The sequence below is a fragment of the Ambystoma mexicanum genome, chromosome 12, assembly GCF_040938575.1.
Source record: "Ambystoma mexicanum isolate Mex_15411 chromosome 12, UKY_AmexF1_1, whole genome shotgun sequence".
Lineage (NCBI taxonomy): Eukaryota > Metazoa > Chordata > Amphibia > Caudata > Ambystomatidae > Ambystoma > Ambystoma mexicanum.
Genome location: NC_090936.1, coordinates 630,702,522 through 630,714,219, shown reverse-complemented (window position 1 = coordinate 630,714,219; position 11,698 = coordinate 630,702,522).

Here is an 11,698-nt window from a genome sequence, read left to right as displayed (position 1 = left end):
GGTTCTCGCTGTTCCTTCTAACTTGTTGAGACTTTCGTGCTTACCGTGCATGATTTTTATTTCATCCAGGCTCTCTACTTGCGCCACGAGGGCAGCATCTGATCGTGCCAGACGCAAGATTTCCTCTAGCTTTCTCGGCTGTTGTAGTAGTAGTTTGCGAAAGTCAGTACTTTCACACCCCACTATGATATGTGACCTGAGGGCCTCCTCATTGGAGTAATTGTTGAAATCACAGTGTTTCATTTTTTATCGTAATCTCATGACAAATGCGTCTATGGTTTCTCCTCTGTTTTGCTTGGTGGTGTGGAATACATGCCGTTCATAGTCCACATTTGTGTGGGGTGTGAAGTATTCCGTGAGTGTTGTCTTTAATTTTGTGTAAGTGTCTATGGTGTTTTCCGGTATTTTGTCAAGGATGTCTCGCATGTTAGATCCTACGGCATGGTTTAGGAGGTTTAGTTTTTGTTCATCCTCTAGTGGTCCGGCCGCTTTTAGGCATACTTTGAAATCCCTCAGCCACCTTTTCCATCTTGATCCGAGGGTGCCGGTGTCAGTGAGGTCAAAGTTTGCTGGCAATTGGGCTAGGAGGCTGGCTGTCATCTTTCTGTGCTCTGGCCTGCCTGGAGTCACTGGGATTGTCAGTGACTCCCCTTCCGATCCACTCATGGACTGATCTTATCTGCTCCTCCTGTCGCTTTGTCGTGCTGAGATGGGCTTTCCTTGTCCTTGGCGTGGCGAGGCCTTTGTGTCTGGTGAGGGCGCTGCACTAGCTGTGTGTGGCTCGAGAGGCCTACTGTCCTGTGTGCAGCAGTTCTTGGACGTCAGGGGGGGCGTTGTGCCACGTGTTGACGGGCCTGTGGGGCCTTGCTTTGGTGGCATGGCCTGAGGCCTTGTGGCGTGGGAGGGTGGTCAAATGTCAACAAGAAAAAATTGTCCCCTCTCCCATGTATCTAATTATTAGTAGCCCTCCTGTTCTAAAGGGGGGCATAAACTTGTTCCTACCTTGTCATGTGTTGAATAACTATTAGTTGTCAGACAAGGGGACTACTGAGGGACTCCTCACATGTCTCTGCATGTGGTTGTGGTCAGTATCTTAACCTGTATTACCTTTAGAGGTCGTTATTCCAAAAAAGGGGGGGCTCTCTATTTGCTGAAAGGAAGAAAGACCATATGCGAACAATTCTAATGAAAAACAATTAATTTATGTAGTGAAAATAACCAAATTATATAATACAGGTGTGTATTGAACAGGTTACAGTGACACATATATACAAAGGTAAAACAAAAGTAAAATGAAATATAACCATGTTGCACTTTAAATCCTCTGAGCTAAACAACTGGTGTGCAGTGAAACGAAAAGCCTAAATCTGGCTTAGATACTTCTTGCAGTGTATTTTATGTGACATATCATCAAACAGAACAATTACTGGACATGTATGAATTATCACATGAATCTTGAGGCTCAGTTGCCTCGAGGGTTAGTGCATTGAGCAAAGTGTTCATAATAATTCACACAACTTCAGTGCTCAGGTTTGACTTTCTAGGGTCTGAAGTTTTTGGACTTGAAGGATATCTCTGTGTTCAGGCCAACATGCTCTTTAAACCTTCATTTTGCACACTAGGGCTAGAAAAAAGGGTACACAGTCTGTCCTTAGTCTTCATCTGCGTGTTGTTAAAGTGGTGCACGTTTCGGTGCTTGAAAGTACTTGTCCAGTACAAGGCACCTTCTTCAGGGCGTCCAATTGGTAGACCCTGTGTGGAGGAGCAGAGAAATGTGGGGTTACCTCAGGTTTGAGTAGCTGTTAGTGCATCTTATATAAATTAATAGGGACGCTCTTTGTACCGGCTATGCTCATGGCGTTGTCGGTATCACAATCCCAAGTGTCCTGGGGAATCCAGGGGGGGTTTCGGGCACTCGCATAGGACCTATGCCAGGTGGCTTCTGCTGGTGGGCAGCACAAAACTTCCAGGAGTACTCCTCGGGGCCTGTGAGGGTAAGGGAGGGGGCAAAAGGAAAAGGGAGAGAGCAAAGAAAGGGGGTCAACTCTTGCCAAAAACCCTGAAGGCGGGAGGGGTGTTGGTAGAGTGCCGGGCAATAGTGACAGATTACCTTGGTCCTGGTGTCTTGGTAACTATCTGCGTGTCCGTTGTGCCCAAATTGCCGGCTTCAGGGGTTATATTCACACGCAGAGTCTTTGCTTAGGTGCGGCCAAGCCGCTTTTCTGCTTACTTCTGTGTGTTCCGAAAATAAAAGGGAAAGTGTGTTACTGGTATGTGTACGGCTGCAGAAGTGAGAGAGAATATGTGCGTGTCTCTCATTTTCTTCCCGTTTAAAATGTGCGCGGGGGCATGGAGTAGGAAAGAAGTGCCGCGTCTTACCGGAGGGGAGAAAGCACCTGGGTCTCTGTGTTTTCTGCTGCTTCGCTAGCGTCTGCTTTCTGTGTCTATCTGAGCGCTGCACAAGAGTTCTGTGCTCTCGGACGCCACCGGGTCATTGTGGCGACCATGGGGAGCAGGAAGGAATTACATGGGTGCCGCGTTGCGAGTCGGAGGCTCGTAACGTGGCGTGCCTCCTGATTGGCTGCTGTGTGCTCCACAGAGAGTCGAGAGCGCCTGGTGGTGACGCGGAAAAGGGGGGGCGTGCCACAGAGTGTTGTGCTCCCGCCAGTGCGTCGGGGGCTCGTAGCGTGGCATTTCTCCTAATTGGCTGCTGCGTGTGCCATGGACAGTGGAGAGCGCCTGGGTGTAGCACGAAATAGGCGTGCCACAGTGTATTGTGCTCCTGCCGGTGAGGACGTGGGAGTCTGCACCAGGAGTGTGACACAGGATTGTGTCCATGTCGAAGTAACTAATGTGGGCTGTGTGGCTACAGAGATGGAGTAGGTAAACACATGGCCTAAAATAAAATAAATTGGCAGGAAAAAAATGTCTAGATCCACTGGGTCTCCTCTGCATCGCTAGTGACCTGCAAAGTGCAGGGTGATGGATCTGAGGGAGTGGAACACTAAGTACCCCTGATGGCCAGTAGTGTGCATGGTAGACCTAATCTGTGTGGATTAGAGGTAGACAAGGCTGCGGGGCATTGATGTGGTTTCTGTCCCTCTGCTTGGTGGCAGATCTGCATATATTGCTGCAAGCATATGTGATCAGAATATGCTCGGTTGAAACGTCTCATTCAGCCCGTGATGATATGCATCTAGTCGATGTATCCATCTGGACTCCCGATGTAGAAGGCTTTTTGAGGGTTTGGGGCCTCCCTTCACTTTCTCCAGTACCCACCAAAAAAGATTGTTGGGTGTGTGTTTGGCTGCGATGAAATGAGTCACCAAAGGAGCGGTTGTGTTCTTGCACCTTATCCTTGAGTGATGTTCTGAAATGCGTAGGTTGACTGCTCTCATGGTCTGGCCCACGTACTTCATGCCACACGGGCACTGAATACAGTATACCACACACTCGCTTTTACAATTTGTGTGGTCTCGGAGATACCATTCGCGTTGACCTATTCGAAATGATTTCAATTTACCCATGAACCTGCATGAAGTGCAGTTGCCACATGGGTAATGACCTTGTAATGGTCGTCAAGCCCTTTGAGATTGATGTCTCAGGTCAGGCTGAAACAGAGAGTGGACCAGGGACTCCTTGAGGTTCTTCCCTCTTTTGTAGGCAAAACGAAGAGGTGGATCTTCTGGTAGATTTAATTTGGCTATATGCCAGTGGTTCCTTATGCTTTTCTTCATTTGCGATGTGTGTAGTCCATGTGTAATCACACATGTCAGCCGGTCTTCCTCTCCTGCGGCTTGTCGTGTTGTGTTGTCTTGTTCCAATAATGTGTCTCTGTTGGTGTGTAGAGCTCGTTTGGCTGCTTGTTTGAGTGTATATGCTGGATATCCTCTGGTCTTGAGCCTTTTGGAGAGGTCTTGGGAGTGTTTCTTGTAGTCCTCTTTGGATGTGCAGTTTCTCCTAATGCGTAGAAATTGCCCATACGGTGAGTTAGCTTTTGTGTGACTCGGATGATTACTGGTGTGATGCAATAGGGTGTTGCGGTCTGTAGGTTTTCGTTATAGGTCGCATTCTAGTCTCCCGTCTTTGTGCTGGATCATCAAAATGAGGAATGCGATTTTGTCAATACTGTGCTCCATCGTGAATTGAATGTCCTGGTCGCAGGTGTTGAGCCATTGCCAGAATCGTGTCAAATTGGTCTGATCCCCCTTCCAAATGAAGATGACATCATCAATATATCTGAACCAGGAACTTATACACATCCTCCACTGGTTGGTTTGTGATAATATGTGTTTCTCTTCAAATGAAGCCATATATAGGATTGCCATGCTCGGTGCGAACGCTGCCCCCATGGCCGTACCTTTTTTCTGCAGATACATTTTCCCATCAAAAGTGAAGTAGTTCTTGGTAAGGGCTAAGGTCATTAATTCGAGTATGAAGTTGGTTGGGACCCTTTGTTGTAATGTGTTCCTGGGAGGGTGGTCAGTCAAAATATCGAAAACAAAATGTCGAAAGACAATAATGTCGAAAACAAAACGTTGCAAAATAAAAAGTCTAATTTTTTTTTTTATTTATGTTTATTTATTGGCTCTAGTATGTAAAAAAAAGGGGGGGTTGAGAGGGAACCCCCCCATTTTGAATAAAAAACGTATTAAAAAAGAAATTCGACTTTTTATTTTTTGACGTTTTTTTTCTCGAAATTATGACTTTCGACTTTTTTGTTTTCGATGTTATCGCTATGAACCGCGTGGGAGTCCGAAATCCATTTGCGCGCGTTGGGGTTTGTGAGCTTACCCTTATTTTCCTTGTAGAGAAAAGCGGGAGGGCCGTGTCTCTGCCGCACCTCTTGGAGTTGCTTTTCAGCCGTTGCCGTCGGCGGGAGGCCAGTGCTCCTCAACCGCCCGGAGATGTGAGCAGGGAGCCGCTGCTCCACCTGCAGGTGATTGGATGCACCTACCAGCGTCGTTGCCGTTGGCAGGAGAGGTTTTCCCTCCCCCCCCCAGATGGATGTCACACGGGGAGCTGCTGCGGCTGCTCCACCCGCGTAAGATGTGCGCGTTGGAGCCTTAATGGAGCCTCACTGCACACCACAAGCTCTTTGGACCTGAGGTGGCGGGCACAGTGGAAGACACGTGACCGCTTTGTCGCCAATGTAGTATCTCGTGAATGGACCGCCTCACGCTGCTAGTCAGTCACCCTCATGCACACAAGGATGTACCGACACAGGAGCTGGGGTGCAACACCTCTTTACTTAATGCGTATCAGCTTAGTACTGCCTCTTTGGCGGTAGCCCCGCCCCTTCGCACACATGGGTCGCAGCCCACTAATTAATGGCAACAAACAGAGGACTCATCCTCTGAACAAATAAACAGTGGTGACACCACAGGGAGGGGCGTTCATATGAGCCAGGATAGAGAGGGAGGGAGGGAGGGAGAGAGAGAGAGAGAGAGAGAGAAATGGGGTGACATGGCTGGAGATGGGATGGAGAAAAGAGGCAAGGGTCATTAGAAGTAGAGGGCGAGTGGAGTGTAAGTGGGGAGAGAGATGGAGCGTGGGAATGGACTGGGCTGTTGCTTGTGTGCCTTGAAGGACAGCAGAGAGGGGAGCAGGACCTGGTAGCCCGTATCCAACAGGGTGCTGGGGCCCACCTGCTCGCTGCCCCAGGCTCACACTGCACTGCAGGCAACACCGTTTGTTTTGGCATAATTAGTGGGAAAGGGGGTTGCTGGTCCACTTGTCTGTGTGCAGCGTTTTTGCTTGGAGACCTTTTTTGTTGTCGCGCTCGTCTCCACCTGCAAAGCCTGAGCAGGTAGCGTGCTATTGACTGTATATATGCATGTCTCGGTTTGCACATACGCCTGTGCATTTCTGTATGCATTTCTCATCATGCATACACAGGATACTACATGTATGTACATCTCAAACGTGTATGTCTTAAAGGAACATTTCTGCGTGTTCATGCATATTGCGTGGCCAGCGTCAAGAGTTGATGCCTTCAGCAAGCCCTTGCGGTTTAGTTTCATGCTGACAATAACCAGTGGACCCATATGCCGTCAAGGTGGTGACATGACCTTGGTGGCACTGGGCCCAGTCCCCATGCTATTCCGGCCCCCCAGGTAGGATGCAAGACATTGGGTAGGTGTTGGCAATAAAAGGGCGTGGGATTTTATTGCACAGTTATGGTCATAACAAAACATAATCATAATTACGGTAACCATAATATGTAGCACTTTTGGGCATCGGGTCCCAAGATTATCCCCTCTGACCAGTGCTGCCATTCTTGTCCCACGACAGTGTGGTCACTGTACAGTGACCTGTTTTCTTTCTCCTTCTTCTCATCCCTTTTCTTAGGGTGGGGGGGTTCTTGGAAAAAGAAGAAGATACTCTGAGTGCACAGAGTTCTCTTTGGTTTGGGTCCCCGTGCAGGGTCCACAAACTGCTTTGTTTTTGGCTGTAGCAGCCCTTATATAGCACCCAGGGGCTATCCCTTGGGTCATTCTGTGTGGTGGGGGCTGTGGTGCCAGCCCCCTGGCCAGCCTCTGCTGACAGCTAATTGCCCTTATGGTGCATCAGCCTGGCTACCCCGCCCACCTCCTGCCCTTGGTGGGCCCTAATGTTTTGCATACCTGTGTGGGGAGGGCAGGGTGTTGATTAACACCCTGCCCCTCCCTCTGTCTTTCCTGGTGCCGAGGCTGCTCTTGCCTTTGTAGTATTGCGGGGGAGAGGGGGTGTGCTGGCCCATTTGTTGGGCTGCTGCTCCCCCTCTCCCCTGCCTAGGCAGCCATGGGGCACCGGTTACTGTGCCTCGCTTTGGGAGGCCCTGCAGCATTGCCCATTGTAGGTACATTGATAGACGGGGGATAGCAAATGTTCAAGTCACAATATGCCGAGTGCGGCTGGATGAGAAGTCGGGACTGGCCGAAGACCTCACACATGACACTGGGCCATGTGGCACTAGAGCCATGATGGCCAATGCAAACAATATCGCGCCCATCAGACTGGTATTGTGGCAGTAATCGTGCCCCCATTATCAGTTACTGTGGCAGCCAAGATGCAGAGCTAATGTGCTAGTACTCTTGCCTCTCCACTCCCAGATATTATAGCATCAATAATGCCCCCATCAGCCAGTGGATATAAATGGTGCAAATAATCATGCCCTGCTCCGTTACAGTGACTCTGGATATCTCTGCTGGACCACCGTTCCAGCATTAGTTAGCCCCCCTCTTCAGTAAAGGTGCCAGTTGGCTACCCATGTACCCCTCCAGCGTAGGCAGGCCATGTAGTCCACCTAACACATCTCCGTGTGTACATGCACCAATTTAAATGGAAAAAGGAGTGCCTTCATTATTAATGTGCTGTGCCTCTGTCCCTTTGTGGCGCTGCCCTCTTTTCTTCACACTCGCAAGGTCTTTGTGCCACCAACAGTTTGGCAAGGGATTGCCCTCAGACTCCTCTGTTGTGCACCTTGAGCTTACGTTCTTCTCTGGAACTGTGGCAGGCAGCCAAACTGTGCACATGGACAATTTGCTTGAAATAGTGGAGCCTTTTCAGAAGAACCTGCTGCTTCTAAAGGTAGTGAAGACGCTCCTTGCTCTCAGAAGCACCACCTGGCAAGACCACTGCAACAGGTGCCCGCTCTGTAGAGCGATAAAAGAACTCCGAAAGAACTGCACAAGGTACAAAAGAGTAGAAGTGATGTCTACATCCATGTCAAGTTAAAGCACTACTACAGAATTATGACCAATGTCTGAGCGGATACAGAATAAAACGAACATGGATTTAACTAAGAGGGGATGGTGGGAAGCCTTGAAATCCCAAATCACTTGCAAGGATAGCAAAGGCCAAGCGCGTAAAGAACACAAACAAGGCTGGTTGTCTGGAAGTGGGTAATGATGGAGGCTCAGAGCTTCTAAAAATAAGGGAAGGATGGAAAACCTAAAACGGATCGAGAGAAATTGAGCCAAATATACCAGTGATATCTCACAAGTTACAAATGGGCACACACATGGCCAGCCTGAACTTCTCAAGTTTGAATCCCAGCAGGGCCGACTCATCCCTTCATCCTCAAGGTGAATATATTGAGTAACATTACATTAATTGGGTAATAATAATACCTAATATGACATGCTTTGTTCAGCCTGATCTTGGTGCAGGGATGGAAAATGCCAGGAGCTAGTTCATGTTCCCTAGAAGATCCTGGCTCGCTAGTTTCAACTCCTGTAGCCAACTGGTGCTATTCAAACATTCCTATGTGACTCTAACTCTGGAGGTTTGGGGATGTACATAAAGGCCCATTGGGACACATTTGGAAGATATTTAAACCATAATTGGTCAGATATAATGGACAATGCATAGTTTGTTTCTCACGTGGAAGTTAGCGTTTCAGCACAGGATCTACCAGCTCCTTCTTCCTCAGTGTCATCTCCTCCTTATTATACAATTCTCACTCTTTTTTTAATCAAAATCTATCATTTCCTTTCCCCAAATGTTCTGGGGATTGAGGAAAGTGCTTATTCCTCCTTTTTAGTTTGACCTATTAGGTGTCGCTTTCAACACCTATAACGCCAAACTATTGATTTGGGTGCACGTTTGTACAGATTGGGAGGAAGGGCATACGAGGAGGGAAACACAGTGTATAAGAGTTGTTTGGTCATGAGCACATCCATTCCCTGCCCATCCAACCTCTTACGTCTGTTCCCAACCATTGCTGCCTCTCCCTGCCCAAAACTCCTCCTCATTTACATTTGGTTTGCACTTGTTTTTTAAGCATATTTGGATGGGTGTTTGCCTGGTTAAGGCTTATTTTGAAGGGACATTCAGCTTCTTTGTTCATTCTGTCATGGCAGCACATCATGCCACCATGTTAAAATGCTGGTGCTGTTCAATGGTTGGGTAAAAAAACCTCACAATGAACTCACTTCCACCTTGTTTGAGTAGCTCCAGCGTGCACCAGGCAACATTTTTTAATGGATTTTGACATATGAGTAAAAAGGATATACTTTACTTTTTTTCATATTGTACAGAGATGAACATGATTAGCACTCACTCTGAGAATGTCTATTTTTAAAATGATGCACGTGTACATGCTTAAATCTTCAGATGCAGTTTCTGTGTATAAATGCGCATGAGAAATATTTATCATTCAAACAAGTGTGTCAGTCAATTTACAGTATCTCCCAATGCTAGTCTTCTTTATTCACGGAGAAGATGGTTGAAGTCCTTGTGTGAGAAGTTCCCAGAAGTCAAAGCAGCCTACTTCTATTTGCATAAGATAAAAAATGGATGGGAGTCATATCTTATAGATTTGTGATGGTAAATAAAACAAGAATAGTTGTATATAATAAATAATTGTTTTCCAATGCAAACATTGATCAGCCCAAACTGTTATCAGTCTTACAGGACAGTGTTCTTTCAAATAAGGGTAATCAGCCATGTCACGATATATATTGGTGGTCACTCTCAACTCAGGGAGTCCCCCAATCCCCACAAGCAAGGTGACGCGCAACAAAGCACTTTGCAAAGTCAACTTTGGTGAGGCCTCACAACATATCTCGTGCCATTCAGCAAATACCCTCTTTAGCACCAATGAGCTAGGAACCAGGCCGGTGTATAATAAGAATATATATCTCTGTAGGTTTTTACAAGGAATAATAGACCGGTCACACCAACATTGTGGCCCTACACAATCTCAAATTACTTGCACCAATTGACTGACTTATATTTCTAATGGACTTTCAGTCTCCACAACAAACACAGGTTGAATTTGAAGACTTTAAATCAAAACACACATAGGATTTCTTTGCACATTAACAATTAGGATTCTGATTTGGGATGCAAGTGAATAAATGGCAAATATTGTTTTGCACACTTTACATTCACTTGAATGGCAGAGTTTTAGGGTTACTTATGTTGGGATTATGAACACCCCTTTCCCCCTTCTATACAGAAGTCTGTGGTTTCAGAAAAATAGTCACTCTGGTACTTATTGCCTATACCGGCTCTAACACACTGGGCATGAACTTTGTTAGTTTCAAACTCTAACAACATTCATCCTGTGACATTCTATATGGGAATTCATTGATTTAACTTTAGTTACATGAGCTAAGGGTCTACACAGTTTCACCCCTCCCCCACAATTTATTGCAAAGGTTTAAGGCAGGGAGTTCCCAATGCAATGCAGTTATGGGGCCTTAGTTATGTGGCATCCAGGGAAACAGCAGGGCTCCTCTGAGGACAGCACAGATCTGGTCCAAGGCTTTGGTCAATGATAGTCTCCAGCACCCAGACCCCCTCTGGCTCCTCAAATGTAAGGCCGAGCTAGCTTCTATATTTGCCCATTTCTGTCTCCCATGCAATGTTTAAGGCCTTGGTAGCTCTCCTTGTCTCCTTGTCTCTCTGTTAGTTGTTCCTCGCACAAGTCCAGAAGTAGACTACCATCAGCAATAGAGTGGAATATTCAAGGCCAAAAGCCCCTCTCAGATTGAAAACTGATCCCTTATAGGGCTGGTCCACAATCCATTATTATTATAATTCCCACAATACAGATTGGCTAGCTCTCTCTCTCCCTGCCCCCAATACACCCACTGCCTGCTGATAGGGCAAGGAGATGGGAGGTGTGGAGGATGGATGTTGAGGGAGGAGAAAGATCCATCATCCCAAAATAACAAGTGGGTTTAACTTTCCAGTGTTTCTAAAAATCTCACAATGTGGCAGCTACCTTAATTATTCAGATAACTGCAGGCACATATATATATATTTGAGTTATACTATAATGTATGGCGAGTTGGGAAATTTAAATGCTTATTTTGGAACGCCCTTCCTGGGAGGAGCTACCATTTTCTTTCAATTTGCTCGTAAGCCAAAATACTTAGAAATCTGATGCTTCAAGATTCAAACCTTAAGTTTACAATCTATCACCACACCAACTTTCCATTTCCTTGGAATTATGAGACAGCCGGAATAATAATTTTCTTCACAACTCAAATTGTATACATCACACAGGATTCATAGTTACATGGTATGGATGGGCTTTATATCCCCTTTAATATGAGTCTGGGATAAGCTCACTGGGACACACAATTCTCTTTTAATTAAAGAAAAGGTAGCCCAGTGTTAATCTGTGGCACAGCATCACCTGGTAGTTCATGGTTCCATATGTAGCCCCCACTTAGTTTCATTTCCGTTCTGTCACCTGCCACAAACATCTGTTTATCAGCAGGGCCTTTTTCACAGGGTTTGAAGATCCATTAGTAGCTCTGAAGACCATTTCTTGAGGTCGAGCCCGGCCTAAAAAGGTAATTTCTGTTGGCTGCTAATGCATAGTTAATTGGGAGGCCTGACCTTAAAGGTACTTTCTGCTAGCCGGCTTATCTACCCCTCCATAATTCAGATCTAATTCTCTTTACTTCTTAGCATTTAAACTGAACACCAGGCCTGCTTTTCCTGGTGGGCCTAGCCAAAGGCCTTAAGGTCGCAGTTTCATTTCAGTGGAAAGACACAAGTTGCATCCATACTTCTGAAAGTACAGCTTTTAATTTGACAATATGTGTTTACATGTAACATTGAGAATTATATCTGGGCATGTTGTTTATAATACATTCTTTCTTTACATATGGTTTGGACCAATATAAGTTCACTTTTGGTATTATTTACATATAGGCCACAGTTACATAGAAGCTTATTGTTCACATCTCCAACA